The sequence below is a fragment of the Ruditapes philippinarum genome, unplaced genomic scaffold (assembly GCF_026571515.1).
Source record: "Ruditapes philippinarum isolate M1 unplaced genomic scaffold, ASM2657151v2 ctg534_1_1_1_1, whole genome shotgun sequence".
Classification (NCBI taxonomy): domain Eukaryota; kingdom Metazoa; phylum Mollusca; class Bivalvia; order Venerida; family Veneridae; genus Ruditapes; species Ruditapes philippinarum.
Genome location: NW_026860492.1, coordinates 158,731 through 169,836, shown reverse-complemented (window position 1 = coordinate 169,836; position 11,106 = coordinate 158,731).

Sequence of the window (11,106 nt, the reverse complement as noted above, 5' to 3'; positions counted from 1 at the left end):
CTAAAAACATAAGATTGAAAAATTTTACATAGATAAACTGGCGAGTCTTAAAGAAAAGTCTTAAAACGGTAATAGAAAAATATAACAGAAAAAATGGGGAAAAAATCGATATTAAGTGCGATCAATAGCCTGATTTTAGTTAAAAGCACTTAAATGCTTTTCACTTTTTTTGCACAATAAAATTTTTATTCTGGATATACGAAGTGAGCAAATGGTCTGAAAAATTTCACACGAATTATTGGTATATTCCTACATCAATAGATCCAAAAAGATAATTCTAATCAGACCATGTCAGAAAACGTCAGTGGGCCCCTTTTAAGTTCATGTTACTTCTGTAAGTACAATAAAGATACAAAAGGCGGTGCATGGGGCATTGAACGATCATTCTCAATCAAAGCAAGCAATCAAATTTCAAGAATGGTTATGTTTTCGTATCACTAAATGGCACCTCTTTTGGTTATGGAAAGATATATCCGTTAAAGGAAATAGATATGAATAAATTTGTCAATCTGACGTCACAAGTTTATGCCGTGTAACATAAAATGGCTTATGCTTTCGAGGTGTTTAAACTAATTTTACACATGATATTATATGTCTTTTAACACATATTTAACCTATTTTGTTCAAACTTATTAAGATATGAATGTGTTGTAAAAAAATTCACCATTAAACACATTGGTTCGGTTCTATACTTGACACATTGCCGGTGCAGATGGTAAAGTCGGGGGCTGTGAACTTTGTAAATTTATGAGTGAAATACAATGATTTTTGATCGCTTTGTCGCCTATTTGTATTTTACGTTGGTCACTATGAATAAAAATAGAGGCTTTAATGAGCTACCTTTATCATTCATATAAAAGAAACACAGGACAAGTCATCTTAATCATTCTATCCGTTTATACCATTATTACTTTTTACCACTGAGTTTAAGTTGATGTACAATACAATTTGAATTTCGAATGATTAAGAAATGCATATCAATTTTAAGTGCGTTTTTGTAGAATAATAATGCACAGTTCCAGTTCAAATGCGCAAAAATATCATATATTTCAGACATTCTAGTAGAGCTGTTTTACACCATACACACTTCTATTATATACTCTATTTCGTTGTTACATTTTTATTCTAGTTTTATTTCATTTAAGATATATGTAAATTTTAAACTAGACCTCTGTTTTCTTCTATAAAGACTAAATGGTTCTTTTTTTATCATTGTTTTATCGCTGAACCTTTGTGAAACTAATTGAGAAATGATGTAATTCACGTTGAAGCTTTTATGGATCTTCTCTCTTTTTAATTTTTGTGTTCTGTATTTAAGCAAGAAGTAACTTGTAATGTGTTATTGATGTGATTTTCTAGCCCAATCTTGCAATGCTAAAAACACCAGAAAAAAAAATCAAAGCGTTCTGATTCTATCCATGTCTAATGGGAAGTAACTTTCTAGCGTTAAATTCCCGATTAAATGAATTTTCAGTAAAGATAATAACAAAAATACATGTATTACCATAATAATAAATGACATGAAAACATCAATATAAAACGTTGTTAATTACAAAAAAATGTATATACATTTATCTATAAATGTAAATAAACAATTCTTGCAATACCTACACATGTTGCCTGATTTCAATTTGATTGAAGTTTGTATTTTAACAGAATCAAATTTTGTTTGTTACTTCATGATATTTTGAAAGTGTTTGATTTACGTTCATTCAAACAAGATATTGTAACTATACTTATATTACTGATGTTACAATGTACTTTCAATACTTTTGATTGGATTAAGTTCTAATGATCATCAATTCATCATTTAAATACTTATAAGTTTTTTCCCTATATTTAGCAGGAAGAAGTTATATATAGCTTTATTTTACTTTAGTGTCAAATGAAAACGTGCCTAATATTGAAAAGTTTATTTATAATGTTGAATAATAAATTCTTCAGACAGTGAAATGTGCCATGTAACATGTTTTGTCCTTCTTATTTAGTGGAATATAAAAGTTATGATATCAATACATTTAGTTTCTTAATAACGGTGCAATTTTGAGATTAAAAAATTAAACTATTTTACTTAGAGTTAGACATAGACTGATGTAAATGCATAAAGGACGCTTATATTTTTACGCGATTCAATCTTCTCACAGGCACGTTGCGGCTTTATGTTATGTATATATCTCTGAAATAAAGCAAAAGGAATCTTATACAGAATGTGTCATATGGGAGATATAAAGAATATGATTTGATTCAAAACAACATGAACAACATACGTCTCTGTATGATTCATTTATATTATATTATTTTACAGATATGATCTTAGCTGTTTTTAGATAGAACTGTCTACAACATGATGATTTTGTGTGGGAAATTCTGTCTGTATTAGTGTTTTCAAAAGTACATATATATATACATTTACATATCGTCATTTTATAACATACATGTATGAATAATAATGTCAAACATTAAAGGGGTAAAACCCTCTCCTACAAACACACACGTCCATGGTCCCTTGCCCCTGTTCCTTAGCACAATCCTGTGAAAAGCCTACAATACCATATCACTGTATTAAAGTTCTGTCAGAATGATTGACTTAGTAATATTCAATCATATCTTTAAAAAATGCAATGACTTATTTTGGTCTAAGAAGTGATTTTTACAGTATTAATAACTCAATTTCAACAGATTGTTGACTTACTGTTGATTTACTTAATTCCTATTTTCACAACAGTTTTACCAATTGTAACAGTATCTAAGTTTTCATAAAACAATAACACACAACTAGAATCATGCTGATTTAATGTGTTTTGTCATCAATACAAAAAGCGATTTACATGAAGGGGAGCGCTCATATCATTATCTTATAACCCTTATAAATGTTCTAAACAACTCCACTAATTTAGTCATTAACTTTGTTATTTCATTCTTTGAATCATTGTTTCTGTTCCATGGGATTTAATCAAAAGCTTGATTTTATCATAATTGAATCGGAAATTGATGAATCTTTCAGGATGAAATCGAGACTTAAATGTGAGATTAATTGCACAGAATGTATTAAAGCATTAATCAACACTTCATGATTTGTTTCCTTAACATTAAGATTTAATGTTAAGACAGCTACACGACTGTCACTTTTGTCTTCGTATATTTCAAGTATATGGTAGCATATTTTAAACATTTCAATGAGGGTCGACAGAATATTTTGTTATATATGTTTTGTCTAACATATTAAATTATAAACATATTTTTATAACTTTGCTAAATACGATTAAACGTCAACATTTCTCAACTATTATTGGGGCGTCCGTGGCCGAGTGATTAAGGTCGCGACTTCAAACCACTCGCTCCTAACCACTGTGGGTTCGAATCCCGTCAGTAACTTAGGATTCTCTCGACTCACTTTCCCGTTCGTGTATGAATTGATGCACAGAGGCGCACCTGGAAAGTCGCCAAACGACCATTTCTGTTTTGTTGCGACATAAAACCTAACAGAAACACAAACAACAACAACAACAATACTTTTAAAGTTGTTTTAATATTGGATATGTCATAAATGATAAGATAACTATTTATATTTTTGGAATAGTACTGACAACATAATTGGTTATTTCCCTACTCAGCATCCTCTTTATATATCCAGTCTAGACATTTACCAGTGCAATGCAAATCAGCAGACACTAATTTCCGGGCAATTGTCGTCTGGTCATTTTTTTGATCTATTATTTTTCCTGGTTGCTGCCTACTTGATATTTAAAAGACGAAACGAGGGGTGATTTTTAGTAATCATTATAAGCAAAATTCTCCTAAATAATTTTTGTTTAAAATTATATGGCACTTAATCAGTCCCTTTTTAGACTTGACGTATGGTCTATGCAAAGTCCATCTACATGTTGCATATTATTTCTTATCGTTCAATCACCTAGCAGACGTTTTTGTTTGAATCAATTTTGGAAAGGTATCTTACTTTTGATCGGCATTTGTAGAATAAGCATACGAACCAATGGCAAACTAGTACAAATGCAACCTTGATGAGTTTTGATGTGTAAAAATTCAACTAGAGTTGTCATAATTAGTATATAAATGGTAATATCAGAATTATTTATGATTCTTTTTTTGCTTTATATAAACATAAACTTCAATAGCCAAAATAAGATATTTAATCACAAATTAAAGATGGAGTTTGTTTACTAAAACATTTTATTTTTTAATTGAACATCTCATTAAATATGCAACAACAAATTCAATTCTGCTTATGTAAATTGTTTAGTACCTTGTTACTATTGCTATAAAATCGCAATAAAATAAAATATAGTAAGCATACGTTGTAAGTGTTTGTCATTCTAGACAACTGTAATAAAATACGTTTATTCTTAGAGTCACACATGGGAATATGAATGTACATTTGTATAACTTATTATATCCCGCTGTTCGGTCTTTGATATTTTTTTTTAATTCTATAGTTGAATTCAATTTTAAAGTAAACAACTGAATGAAATCTTCATTTTAATAATCACAAAAAACTTTTAGTATTAAGATAATTGATTCCCACATACAACGCAATTTCAAAAGTGCTTACAGCTTACACATTCTAAGCAATATCTTTGACCATTTGGTAAGTCTTTGGTTACTATGTAAGGCTTTTGTAATTACGATAGATACGCGTTTAAGATCTTTCCCATTAATCTTTTATTCTCATTCTAAGATTGTTTTCCAGTAATGAATTACATCGAGAAAAACTGTTTCTATCATTTCATTACGTTTAGAGACATCTTAGAACAGCTTGCACTAAAGTTAACCCTCTGTACAATATCTCAGCCTGTTTAAATTTCAGTTATCCTATTCTTTTATATAACTAAATAATTTAATTTTAATATATGTTTTATATATTATGAAAATGTATTATACCTCAAATACACTGTAAACAACATTTGCTAACACAGTAACTTTACATGAGATATCTAAATTATCCTGCCGTTTACCGAACTAATACTTTTGAAGGAAATCGTCATTTTGTCTTACATGTATCGACGTTTTCGGAATACTAGTATATAGCTAAGATCATTGATGACTCTCAATATTTATCTTATGTTCAGTTTAATATAAAAATCGGATCTATTTTAGAACGGCAGTTAATTATGTACTTATAAACTAAACAGATATTTATGTATTATGATACGAGATCCAATGAGATTTTCTGTTCGATATTTTTATTCATTTTTTGTGAGTAAAATGATGCAAACAGATAGGCATAATTTGTAAGCAGGTTAAAACTTCTTAGAAGAAGTGCACAAGTGGGGGATATGTACAATTTACATTGTGTCAAATATTGATCTATTTATGTTATAATATAAATGAAGTAGATTCTGTTTATTTAACACTTTTGTGACTCTCTGTATATTTCTTACACCAATTCAGTAATTTAATGCTCGAAAGTAGTTTCAACATCATATGATTGATTACCTTACCCATGTAAATTTTCCTAAAAACATACGGAAATAAATGCTATGACAATTTTCTTTTGCACATTGATAAAAATACATTTTCATACTAATATTTAATTGGTTTACACATGTATTTGTTTTATTGGTTATGAAGCGGGGACATATAGGAATCACTTCTCCGTCCGTATGTCCGTTCGTCACAAAACTTGTCCGCAGTACTCTTCAGAAACTACTGGTGGCATTTAATCCATACTTCACAGGAATTATCAGGTCCAAGTCTTGTTGTGCATATCGTAGGCGTTTTCCAGTGCAATAATTTTTGTTAGAGTCATGTCCCTTTAATGATTTTCATTTTTAAAGTTTTGCCCGGACTTCTCTCATACCACTTATGCAATTTATTGAAATTCTACAGGATCAAGTATTTGCGTATGTGACGCTGATTTTTGCTTGAATGATTTTTGGCTGAGTTATGACCCTTGAATAAAAAGGTGTTTTGGCCTGTGAATGATTTTTATGTCTCCTGCTACACAGTAGCAGGAACGAGCAATTTGTTATCATTAGGCGACACAATCATGTGATCATTGATCGCTCTTGTTTAAATTTAACAACAGTTTGAAACTGGATTTATATGAAATAGGAAACATATTAGGGAAATCGTGTTATCAAGCAATGTTATATGATAACATGTAAAATAAACGCTATACTAGCATTATTGAGAATGGATACCATCAAAAGATTATTGAAAGATCGATTAACGGATTAGTCGTAATGACATATATCAAGGGAAGTGATATGTGAAATTATATCAGAGGTTGATATGATTAAACTTGCTAATTCCACCACAGATCAATAAGGAAATTACATTCAGCATTCATGTTATAATCATAGTGAATGAAATTGTGTCAGTGATTTGTTTATTTTTAAAGTAAACGGGTGTCACATTTTACCAGACGAGGATAATTGTTTGTAAACGCAGAAATGTCAGTGATTTCTATAGTATACCATAGATCTAAGACTTAAGGATGCCTGTAAGGGCATTTGACTTTTGATATAATTCTAGTTGTTGAAGAACATTTAACGTGACATTTCATGGTTTTTGTATTTTATTCAAAACTTACAAAAATAAATGATCAATGGTTTATTATACAGATTTATGCAAAATGTAAAATGTATCACATTTTTGTTACTAGTATTTGTAGTTAATTACATTTAATTTTAAGATTTTTTGACAAGTAAACCGGTGCTATGAGGCGTGGAGGTAGCTTCTGTATTCCAGTACCGGTCATGAACGTCCCTAATCAAACCGAGTCTTTAACATTTCAGTTTTGTTATTTTAAACGTTCTTAAGGGATTCCTTATTTTCTGTGTTGTTTAGAATGACTTTTGTACAAAAAGCAACATTTTATAGGAATGTACCGTGGTCATTTACATCTTTTATAAAATACCAAATACATGTATTTATTTTATTACCACAATTTATTCTTAGCTTATGTTGAACGTAGGTTTAAAAGTTAAAAATACATTGTCTACCAATTCAAGTTTTAATTTCAATTTCAAATTTAGATTATCTCAATATGATACTTTTTTGGGGTGGGGGTTGGGTTGGAGTTGGGGAGTAATTTATTAATTAGTCATAGCTTTGTTTTTATTCTATCAAATTAATAGTTGTCTCTGATGCTAAAGCATACGAATACAAGAATCTGAAAACTATCTTTATTTTTGACCAATTACTTTTTGTCTGTTGTCTGGTATTTTGATTTTGGAAACCAATTATCATAGAAAATATGCGGTATCACATTTGATATGAATTTGTCACATTCTTTTGTTCTCGCTGATAATTGGGGTTTTATGTATCACTTATCATGATCGCCTATTAGAAAGAATCGAATAATATCTAGGTTATAATTTAATGAGTTTTTCTCATCATTTTGTAGTAGTCATGACACAAAATTGTGTGTTGTTTACAACATTACTTTTATTGTATTAATATGAAAACGGTTAGAAATATCATGCAGTGACTTTGTTTGAAGACTTTTGTTTAATTGTTTAGGCTACCCATGAAAGATTCACCTGATAACTATAACCTCATTTGAACTGACTCTAAAAGGTGTATTTTTTTCAAAATGCATTATATATAGAAATGTAATTCATGTAAGGAGCTACACTAAGGTCCAAAATCCAAAAAAACATAAGATTGAAGAAGTTTACATAGATAAACTGGGGAGTCTAAAAGAAAAGTCTTAAAACGGTAATAGAGAAATATACCAGAAAAATGGAAAATCGATATTTAGTGCGATCAGTAGCCCGATTTTAGTTCAAAGCGCTTAAATGTTTTTCACTTGTAGGTCATTTTGCACAATAAAATTATTATTCTGGATATACGAAGGGAGCAAATGGTCTGAAAAATTTCACACGAATTATTGGTATATTCCTACATCAATAGATCCAAAAAGATAATTCTAATCAGACCATGTCAGAAAACGTCAGTGGGTCCCTTAAAAGTTCACGTTATTTCTGTAAGTACAATAAAGATACAAAAGACGGTGCATGGGGCATTGAACGATCATTCTCAATCAAAGTAAGCCTGTAAATTTCAAGAATGGTTATGTTTTCGTATCACTAAATGGCATCTCTATTTTGAATAAATAAACTTAATATCAATGCATAAATTCACGCGATTATCGAAAGATATATCCGTTAAAGGAAGAAGATATGAATAAATTTGTCAATCTGACGTCATAAGTTTATGCCGTGTATCATTGAAAGTCAATAGACTTCGAGGTTTTTAAACTAGTTTTACACATGATATTACATGTATATGTCTTTTTACACATATTTAACCTTTTTTGTTCAAACATATTAAGATATGAATGTATTGTGAAATATTCAACATATTAGTTCAGTACCCTTCTTGGTACCTTGTCGTTTGGGAGGATAATGTCGGGGGCTGTGAACTTTGTAAATTTATAAGTGAAGTACAATGATTTGCATTGTTGATCGTTTCGGCTTAATATATTTGGCATTAAAATCAATATAGAAACTTACATCTATTACCTTTAATCTTTTTGGTAAGAGTTCATAAGACAAACAAAGATATGATCATTAGTTCTTGATGTATTTGAAAATAACGGAGAGATATAGAGTTTTCAAAAAGCTTTTTTACTATTCCTACTCAATCCTTAAAATTTATTTCATGTACCTAATTATTTAAATAGAAATATATCAAATAAATATTGTTTAATATAAAAGCTAAAATTGAAAACCTATAATAGGAAGGATTATGTGGGTTATCAATTTTAAAATATCAAGCAAGCATTCCTATTTTTATGCCGTGCATAAATCGAGCAATAATACACACACTCAACTGATCTCTCTGTTCTAAAGGTGGTAAGTATGAAACGTGTTAGAATATATATTGAATCATGATTTCATCATTTGTGTGCGCCACCCATTTATAAAAGTCTGTAAATGTGGTGATCCCTCGGAAGCATTGAAAGCCACAGTATTATAAAAAATGCAGACTCGGTTTGATTGAGTTGAGTTGATTCATAAAGTCAGTCGGCACAAAATTATCACAGTTATTTACTAAATATGGAAATATTTCTGCATTTGGTAAACTGATGTTAACAGTTGTAAATATGGCTTAATTATCTCATCATTGTTATATTAAGGGATTTAATTGATTTAGATCAAAATATCATTTTATTTCAGACGTACTAAAATAATCTACAAACGAATGATTGTACAGAACAAATTGTACTACTGTTTACTTGCATTGTTGTCATCGTCAACAACAACGCATTTATGGAAATAAAATTTTAAGAAACAGCTGAACACATTCCCTTCGTTTAAATCATCTAAGTTTACCGAAAGATTTACGAAATAGATTTATATGTTAAATAATAAGGATTGTTTAGCCTTTTTCAATATGACGACGTCCATGTGTGCAACTCTAGAAATGCTGACAAAGAGGAGGAACTGTAATCAATTATTAAACGACTGACAAATCAATCTGCGTATCAATACCGATGGTACTATAAAAAAGTAATAAATTGAGGATCTTTAGATGTTATTATGGCCGTTTTGAAATTTCAGTCGCCATAATACTAATTCATTTTGCACAATAAGTGTATGCAAAGTACATACATAATGTAAATAAGGAATACATATTTGAGTCACTTGCACATTGTTTTAAATGAACTAGTTCAAAGAAATCAATAAAGTAGAGAAAATGGATTCATTAAAGAACGAAAAAATTGCCGCAGGCTCAGTTTAATTGAGCCAGATGTAAGTGCAAGCTACAGCTAATGCTTATTGCATCGTCAAAATGCTTTAGATGAACGGTAGATCTGAATACAGGAATAATTAGAAAATCAACGCTTAAGAATGTGTCATGCACATCTCCAGATTCATTAATATAACTATAAACCAATGTGAAACAGATAAAATCCAGAACCATCAGCTGATAGTTGTATTAATCCAAGAGTATTTGCAAATAGTTGATTGAACAATTATGTATGTGATTAGGCATACACGAAGAAAAAACTCCTCATCTTTTTCTCAAACAGCAGTTTAACAGCAATAAATCATCTCTTTCACAATTTCATTATGATCTATCAGGTTTATTTAATAATTTTAATTGACAAGTTTGTTCAAGCTGCATGTCTCCAGATGAGCAAAAATATTTTTAAAAAATCAGACAATCTACTTATAGTTTAAGAAAGGTAAAAAGATAATAATTTACATGTTATATTTGAATAATGATTGATTTTGCACTTTTTGCAACCTAACGAAAACGTATGACCCCCGGGGCGGGCCCAATTTTGACACTAGTGGCAAATTTGGAAAACCTTTGGTAGATGAACTATAGATAATGTTATATACCAAATATCTAAGCTCTTATGCCTTGTACCTTCAGTCGAGAAAATTTTATAAGTTTTTACTATAAACATTTATGGAAAAGCATATGATTCCCAAATTTTGACCCCATTGTTATAATTGGAACAACTTTTGTTAATGTACGTAGATTTGAAGGGACAATTACATTCTTAGTTCACTTAACCATATAGTTAACCAAATACATTTTCAAATTTTTCATGGAAATAAGCAGAACGACCACACTGTTTTATACATTTATTAGAAATTGTTAAGGGCGACAGGTAGGTTAAGCGGCGATATTTCGACGCCGTATTTCATTGCGGACCCGGCATACAAGCCATAGGCCATAATAAACAATGGGCCATTATAGCAAAATGCCGGGCAGCATCAAAACATATTTTTCCTAAAATACATCAATTTATAACTTTCGCCAAAAGGTTGATCATATGAAACATTGCTTTCACACATGAAATGCGGCTTGATGGTCATTTACTACGAAATGACAATAAGCATTTTATTATAAAATAGATAAAAGTATTTTATTGTTTAAGTTATAAACATAATTGTTGCTTTATATTTGTATCACCAGTAGTTATTTTGAAAAAGAAATGTTCAAACTAATTATAATTGCTGTCATTGTCAAATTAAGATATTTCGTTTTAACCTGGTAAGAGGCTATATCTATTGATAGAATAAAGAAATTGTCTCATCTTGTTGGTTCGAAAATTTTAATATGTTGAAACTCGTATTGTATATATTCAAAAAAGCAAGGAGATGTCCAAAAATGTTAGAA